The sequence below is a fragment of the Haliotis asinina genome, chromosome 11, assembly GCF_037392515.1.
Source record: "Haliotis asinina isolate JCU_RB_2024 chromosome 11, JCU_Hal_asi_v2, whole genome shotgun sequence".
Lineage (NCBI taxonomy): Eukaryota > Metazoa > Mollusca > Gastropoda > Lepetellida > Haliotidae > Haliotis > Haliotis asinina.
This window is the reverse complement of record NC_090290.1, coordinates 11,571,423-11,580,801: the sequence shown is the minus strand read 5'-3', so window position 1 is coordinate 11,580,801 and position 9,379 is coordinate 11,571,423. Positions and strand designations below refer to the sequence as shown.

At 39.1% G+C, this 9,379-nt stretch overlaps 1 pseudogene; it reads right to left on the bottom strand.

The window, feature by feature from the left end:
• Positions 1 to 3,764: 3,764 nt before the first annotated feature.
• Positions 3,765 to 5,236, bottom strand: LOC137256213 (uncharacterized; annotated as a pseudogene).
• Between the last annotated feature and the right edge of the window lie 4,143 nt (positions 5,237 to 9,379).

Sequence of the window (9,379 nt, the reverse complement as noted above, 5' to 3'; positions counted from 1 at the left end):
GGTATCTTTTATCGAATGCTTCGGACACTTGGGATTGCTCAATTCTAAACGTTTTTCTGTGACTTCGTCACGAACGTATTTCAGGAACACGGTAATAGCCTTAATATATATATATATATATATATATATATATATATATATATATATGTATGTATGTATGTATGTATGTATGTATGGATGGATGGATGGATGGATGGATGATGGATAGATAGATAGATAGATAGATAGATAGATAGATAGATCGATAGATAGATATATAGATAGATAAAAAAGTAGGGGATAGGAATTTGGATAGGAAGTGTAAACGTTAACAAACGTTTCAAGGACATCCATGCGCATCCATGGGACCCATCTTGCACACACCTTGGACATGTGGAGATTGTCATGGAGTATGCTGTGAATGGACCCATATGAAAGCCCGGTTGAATCCTATAACTCGTGCAGGGTTCACTAGGTGATGCACAGTGTCAATGTTTGCTTGGGTGGTACTGGTTGAGGGTCGTCCTGGACGGGGGTTATCATCTAAGCTCTCTCTTCCTCGTTGAAACTCTTTCACCCAACATTTGATGGTTGCAGCAGAAGGGGAAGACTCCTTGTAAACAGCAGTGAATGCTTGGCCGTCTTGCCCTCCCGGATAAGAAACTTTATTACTGCTCTATATTCAACCTTGTCCATTTTTCACATTCACTAGGGGGTATGTCTCTTCTACAAGGCACTGCCATTGAAGAAATGCATCCAGCTTTGTGATCCTACCGGGAATATGTAGCTAGGACACTAGTATACGTTAGGTGCCCTGCCCATTACTATTTGTCAAGTATACATATGCAAGGCTCAAAACGTTTTGATATCCCCTCGTATTGGCCCATTTTGTCTTGATTTGTTTGGACGTTCTATTGCACACTAGTAGGCTATTGACCCCGGCCGGTTTTTATGTCCAATATCTGCTTCTTTTGGTCTTTAGGAATGGAGTTAGTCGGTCTGCTGTTCAACACACCGATATGATCTTCAACTAGGTCTGTTAGAAGTTGCATTTCACAACTTTCAAATTTTTGACTACGATTTCTGACGACAGGCATCATGCAGACGATAGATTAGTATTTACCCGCAATTCATCATGGATAAAAATTAGGGGATTCCCCTACGTTAATTAAGAAATACAGTTCGTTCTACCACCATGTATAGTGTATGTATGTAAATGTATTTCGTTTCTAAGATGCCGTGTTCAATGACTTCTAAGCTTAGTAATTTCGATTAATCTATGGCAGAAAACAAACGACGGTGGCTGTGACCTAAATTAAGAATCCTCGCACAGGGCTAACTGACGCGCTGTTCTTTTGGCGTGTCAGCCCCCTACGTTAAGACAAAGGTTACTAGAAAAACAAATGATGAACAGTTTGATGACGGTTTATGTTCGGGTTAAATATCTTCTCTAGATCATTTTAATTACATCCGGGATTCTCTTAAACCATACAAGGCAATATGACCGCCTCATTTCTACTACCAACGAACGTTTAGATCAGTACATTCAGCTGAAGCTGACTGGTCATGCGACATTCCACGATTGCATTGTGGGAATGTAAACATTCCCAACATTACCATGTCTCTGTAAGATTTTGAGTCGAACTATGAGACATTTCATCCGTCGGAAAACATAAACGTGATGTTTCCACAGTGATGTTGGCTGTGTGGGGCAACTGCAAACCAAGAAACGGGATGCGACGAAGCAGTTTACTGTGGGAGGCTGTACGAGGTGATGGCAACTGACATCCATCGTGACGTCGGTTACATTGTGACGTAATGCAAAAAGTGCACGTTACCGTCTGATAAAGTATTGTCGGCGCCTAGAATGATGGTTTAATGACGAGACCTTCATTAGAGCCATACTTAGGTCACATGCACCGTAAAACACAACTTTGCAGATTCTGATACCTTTCGGTATGCATATAGAGAAACAAATGATCAAAATTGACAATTCAACCTATAAAGTTGAAAAAAAACGCGATGAAAAAAGCCCTCGAAATCAAAGTCCAACGATTCACTAAATTTCCCCCAGCGCTGAGGGAAAAAGTGGTTTCAACAGCTGTGCTGCGCTGCGCCCATAACGCATGCGCAGTGAAATAGGTTCGCGGAGCTTGAAACAGTGTGCATGCCCAGAGTCTGAGGTCTTGAGCAGTAGTTTACTCTTGGTTGTGTACACAAACAAGTAAATGATCTACTCGTTACATTAAAAAAACTTGTTGATTGTGGTAAGCAGTCTCTGTCACAGAGAAAGCTCAATGTCCGGTTTATTGAGACCTATGTGTGTGCCGGCCTGTGTGCTAAAGACAATATGCCGTGATACACAGCTTCATTCATTGGCCACGTGCAGTTTGAACTTATCACCTATCGCGTTCTACGCCATAAACAAAATAAATTGATTCATGACTCGTGCACCCGAGTCCTGCCTGTGCCACATCATGTAATTAGGCAGGTGTGCACATGACATGATTTTATGTCTGTGGGATGCAAACAAACCACATCCATTTTCCGTGGATGACTGGAACTGACGGGAACTGGTGCAGACTCTTGTCAGCTTCAAATCCTGCTTCGTACTTGGACGAATAAACGTTTCCAGCAACGCAGTGGATCACCATCTCTACTGAGATGATTTCTGATTGGATCGAACGCAAATTCAGAGAACATGTATTTACAAAACCCAACATCTCTATATACATTTTTTCATGGATAACTACTTTTTTCAGTGCATATGATTTTGTTTGACAACGGTATATGAATCCATACTGAAGCGACGCATCATAAAAAAGATTCTTACTTTCTTATGACTCGCCATACTTCTAAAATGCCCATCATCATCTTTCTGCAGACACAATGAGCTCTCAGCGTATCAGCAAATGAACAAGCCAATCGGAAGCCGTCGTTACGCTTGAGTGCACGCCCACCCGCTACGACTGGGTTCGGTCTCTCGAAGGCTACGGTTCGAGGGAAGTAAGCTCAAGTACAAAATACTGCACAGAATACCACTTTTGAATCGCGATTGTACGCTTATAATTTTGTTTATTTGTTTTTTTTACAAGCAGCAGTGTATATTAGAAGTCATCAATAAGTGATAACTGTGTTTCAATAATGTTTGAGTTTTGGGTTGATTGTGACCTTTAATGGATGTTTAAATAAGGGTTTATACAACCATATTTAAACACTTCATTAACTAAACATTAAGAATTTAATCAATAATTAATGTTTAGTTGATGATTATATAATTAGGCGTTGATACAACCAGGTCCATAAAACTAACATAAACAATAGCTTTCTATGAAATTCAGAAAATACACAAATTTTATACTCTCTATGAATATTCTGTATTTCATTCAAACGATATATGAATACACTGAAATAGCAAAATTATCAACAGTAAATTTACAAATAATAGTGTAAATATATTAACATTTCTTTTGCACATTTTGGCATATATACAGTTTCACTTTGTTTAAGAAAAAGGACATCCTAGCAATGAAAGGGTCAAGTATTCACATGCGTGTCTGTACATAGTTCAGCTTACAGTCAGCTAGCTGAGAAGGCAGCATAGGGGTCCAAAAACACTAGCAAGCATGTGCATCAAAATACAAGAGCTTTGGAGAGGTCATTCTGTGAGCTGTGAACTTTGACATTACACATGAAAGTTAAGACTACAGGAGAGTGAGCATTTGCTGACCACAAGTAAACACTGTTTCCACCTTTAACTGATAAAGACTTACACACACAAATGAACTTTAAATAATGACAAAGTGCTTTATTTATTTGACTACTATGGATAAAATATGCAGAAATTTGGTAAACAAGCTCATTATAAAAGGTCTGTACATTGAAATGTATGTAAGGAAATCTTGCCTTTACAAAAACTGCAAACGTTATGCAAAGGTTACCTGACTGAATGAAGAAACACCTGTATGAAGGACATGAATATCTAAAACAGGAACACGTACGCGTTTTTCCTCGGAAGATTGCAAAATCTACGATACTCCCAGTCTGAGATACCAGAAGAATAACGAATGAACTTCCTTAATGAATTATTGATTTGATTAGTTATTAATGTTTAGTGGAAATGCAGGAAAGTATTTTATCAATGTCCTCCACGGCATTTAGTCAATATGGTCAAAATTGTTGCTGCCTGGGTCTTCAGTCGTCATTCCCTCCACCATGCCTCAAACTCCTGCAGAACTTCAGGACAGGAGCTAACCTCCCAACGATTGGTCTTGCTGCATTTCGGTAATCTTCACCAAGGAACCACACAAGGGGGAGAACTCCGCATTTGGAGATGACCACCCACTGAAGGAAGACAGACAGACCCGCAAGGGCTCCGTCACAGGTGAAGTCGGGCCCCTGTATGGGTAGAAACACACACGGTGCTGGGAGAGCAGACGACAGGTATGTGAGGTATCCGCTGGGCATGATGAAGGAAACTAAGGCGGCTACGATGAGAACCTTCACGGGAACCTTGGACGTATCCTGGTGTGTCTGCTCGGGGGCTGTAGCTCTTGTGATCATGATCAGGAATATAGCGAGAAACACGAAGGAGAAAAACATTGGCGCCCAGAATCCTGATGATTACCAATAGACGACCAATAAATATAACTCCGTTCAGTACAGGGCACTCAATTTCAAACTTGGCAACAACTGGACTGTATCCTAAAAGGTCTGGTATGTACCCGACTCTGTCGGTAAAGGTACGTTCCTGCATAGGTATTGAAACAGGCCACAGAAACATGTACAACATAGCGATCAATATAGAAAGTCCGTGGAAGATGAACCGTTTCTTCAACGACATGGGGCTTTGCCTGCAGCAGCAGCACAAGCTCATCAGACGGGCAAAGATGAACAGAAACACAATGAACGCACAAAAACAGGTTTGATGTATAGGGTAGTACGCAAAGACACCAAGCGATAAACAGCCATGACGCCAGCGCCCTCTAGCCATGAAGTCCATATTCATAGGGAGATAATACAGTCCGACTGTAATGTCAGCGAGGCAGAGAATGCCCACGTAGATGTTGTGCGGCTGATGACGAAGAGTTTTGTCCTTGACGATGAGGAAGAGGATGAAGATATTTGCGAGAAAGATCCATAGCATGTAAATGAAAGAGAAGAATATCTGTCCTCCTGTCGACCCATACGGGCGTGCTTTAACCAACAGGTCCGTCACGTTAGGATCAAGGCCGTCACCCAAGCCGGAAAAAGACATCTGTAAATACTGGAAATACTGAGTCAGTGGTGTACGTTCGAACAATGACATGTATGTATGTATGTATGTATGTATGTATGTATGTATGTATGTATGTATGTATGTATGTATGTATGTATGTATGTATGTATGTATGTATGTATGTATGTATGTATGTATGTATGTATGTATGTATGTATGTATGTATGTATGTATGTATGTATGTATGTATGTATGTATGTATGTATGTATGTATGTATGTATGTATGTATGTATGTATGTATGTATGTATGTATGGTTACGAGTGTGTATTTCCTGTATAGTTTGTTATTAATTCAGTATTAATTATTATTGGGTCACAATGTTTAGTGTTTTGAATAGTAAATATTATGAGTCACATTTCGTTTTAATATCTGGTCAACACTTTTAGCATTCTGGCATTCCGGAATTTACCTGCTCCTAGTTTTCGATGTTTCACTTCCGGGATACTGTCCCAGATTGCAAGCCAGCATCGGACCGACATCGGACCGATGTCGTGTACATCATCGGCCCGACATCGGCCAACTGCATCGAGCCGATGAAGTTTTGCTCATCGGATCGACGTTGGTCCAACGTCGTCATACTTCATTGGCCCAACATCGGCCCTGCATCGCCCCAACGTCGACATTCTTTATCGGCCCTGCATCGGCTCAACGTCGGCATTCTTTTTTCCAACCCATTACCTACTGTATTAATTATATTTTTGCTCACTGCACTTCTTCGTGGTGGTGAACCACTTATAAGTGGTCTTGATGTCTGCAGGCATCACTTTACCAGTGGTTGGTATTCAAGGATTTCTTCCAGCTCTGAATGAGGCAGTCACGACACGGGTGGATGACAAGAATAATTGTTAAAAACTACATTGTCAAATCCATCACAGGCACATAAAATTGTCACAGGCTACTCTGTTGTATATTCATGCTAATTTTACCCCTTTTAAAGGATGCCAGCTACAACTTTACATTATAATGTATCATATTGGGTGTTGCTGGCATTAATGTTATGGTTAAGACACAAATGACCGATTGTGTTAACACTGTGTTAAAATTCCAGGAAACAGATGTTGATTTCAGTGAACATAGATCATGGTTTCACAAACACCCAAAATACATGTACATACTCGTAACTCTCACTCAAAACGTATCACAAATGACTTATGTTCATTGCCAACTGAAAACATCTAATAAAGACGTTTCACAGTGATGATGAAAATGAATATTTGCTTGTATTTAGCACATTGAAATGAAAGTCCAAAGTTGTATTTAGCCTGTTCATCACTGAAACCGGGCTCAGGATAAGGGACATATTGGCATATGTACAGACAAAAATTATGCTATGTAGGAAGACATTTGGAAAAGGTAGCAGATACAAAAGACAATATTATAGATACTTAGATATTCCATTAAATTCCATTCAACACTTTCAGTGTTTACGATTGGTGTTTCAAAGTAACAGGACTTTCGGTCCTGTAAGTTTCAGATGTCTGTCTGACCCACTGAAAATTCACAGGACCCACAGAATAAAGTTAAACATTTAAGATTTAACATTTCTCAAAATTGGCATTCAAATTATTAACATTATATAATGACAAACATTATAAACATAAATTTATAGACACTGAACAAGTGTCACATGCCACAAATAACAACTTCAGACAAAGTTATTGTGATATATTCAGTCAGACACTGGGGCCAGCAAGTTGGGAACTTCTGCCACATTTGTCAGAGGGTCAGACACTATTCGTGAACACTGCACTTTATATATAAATATATATGTATATTTATCTGGAGCCCTACATGAAGCTGTGATCAGAACACAAAGTGTTCAACGGTTCAAGGCTAAAGGATGGGTGTTGTTTATATGTATGATGTTTTACTGCAGACGTTTGCTTTCAGTTTTCAACTTCAAAGAAACAGTTTCTTTCTAAATAGTTGGATGGAATGTGCAAAAGACTGTTATAGATGCATAATTGTTTGCATTGTTGTTTAATACAAGTGGAGGCTTTATGGACAATATTGTGAGCAAGCTTTCCTTGTTATAACATGTTGCTGCAGTCCTATCAATGTATGTATATCGAAAAGATAGATGTTTTCCATATAAAACAACTAAATATGGCATATGTAATGTAGGTAATTTGTATCAACTGTCAAGCAATTTTGCTTGATCATAACATGTCTTCCCTCAGCATTGCAAAAGTGAAAAACCAACATATCAAATTCAGGTTTCAAAATTTTACTTTACAAAATATGAACATGATGTTCTTCACATCGACTTTGTTCATTTTTCGGACACCTTTAGTAATACTCCGGCAATAACACGGCACACCATAAGTGAGCTTCACACAGTAACCATGAAGGCAATCGAACCAATGTCTTCAGCCTAAGGAGCAAACACATGAACCACAAGGTTATCCCATCATCCCTTTTCTTCACAGTTTATGGAGACAGTTGTGGTAGGTGAAGAGGTGATTTTTATCGGACAGCTTCTGTGAAATAAACACACATAGTTATTCATTATCACTACTATTGTAACATTCAATTAACAATAACATCTTGGAATTCAGTGTTATTCAACATCTAGTTCATGAAAAAAGTATTTTTTGATGCTTGCACTGAATGCTGAATACTCAATTTTGCTCTTTTCTTACATTTTCCCTTCTTCATCATTTTCAGCTGCATGAAATTTTAGTAATCTTATGAACATTTTTATAAAAATACACAAAACATCTATGGTCATTTACAACAATTGTGAAAATGAATTACTTATTTCTACCATCACGCGTTCAGATCACTGACCTAATTCTCTGCATACTGACACAGCATTTCATGATAATATACTTATTACTTATATTGTATTGTTAGAGAATACACAACATTTATATTAATAGGAATATGAACTCACTAAATAAACATCCATGCAGTAAGGAATCCTGATGTTTTTGCCTTTACCGGAATCGAACCGGCGACTAAAGACTTATCTTTTAGACTACCATTCAAAGGCTTCATTACATCAGATGTCAGCATTAGAAATATACACATTGTTGCACACCAAAGTATGAACCCATCATACAGCGGTGTGCCATATATTTAGGAACAAACATGGCTGACGTCACTGGCGAAAGGCACAGTTGCGTCAAATTCAAACTCGCATAAAAGTAAATTACTTTAGTACTTACCTCTATATTTAGTGATGTATCCCTTCGCAGCAAATATTTTCCTCAGACGACGAGGAATAGACAAATGTAGGTTTCTGATATAGTTCACAGATATATTTTCCCACACATGTCGATTTCTTGCTCCAAGTCTCACGGGACGTAAACAATACGTTGTCCCAATCGATGTTTCAGTAGTATCCAATAATTTTCTATGATATTGGCATCTGGAGACTGTGCTTGCCACAATATGACATTGCTGTCATTTCTTTGTTTACATTCTGGTACGATAGGGGTCTGTGCACAGAAGTATTGTGTCAACTTGAAATATGTGATTTCCATTCGGGAAATGGCGGTCAATAACGGGCCATAACTGTGAGTGAGAGTCAAGACTATCAGTGTATTTCTGAGTATTTATGTTACCTTCCACAACAGTCAGTGTCCTTCACCTGGTCTTCTCCACACATACACACGGTTATTTTCTCCAATAACTATTTTACATTCATCACTGAATATGACGCTCTTCATTAACTCGCCATCGAAACTTTCCTCTGGCCCAAGTGAGACGGTTTTTCACATTCACTTCACTAATCCTGATGTTCTTTCGAACGATACCTCTGTGATAATCATATTCGAATAATTTCCTTTGAATTGTACGCTTGGAGACAATTCTTACCCTATTCTGGTTAAATGCTGAGATCATTTCTGATAATGGAGAAATGCGACTGCTTTTCATTAACTTTAAAAGTCGGCGAGTGTCTCGGTAAGCGATCGGCGATGTCCATTTCTACGCCGATTTTCTGTGCTTCCACGTTCTCGAAATGGTATTCCTGGGTAGACGAGGATCACTAGATATTTCACTGTATTTTTGTGCTGTTGGAACTTCGCTACGATTAAATCTTAGACGACCTTTGACAATTCACCATTCTTCCCCATGCTACCGGAAATTGTCAGTGTAAACAAGCAGACGACAG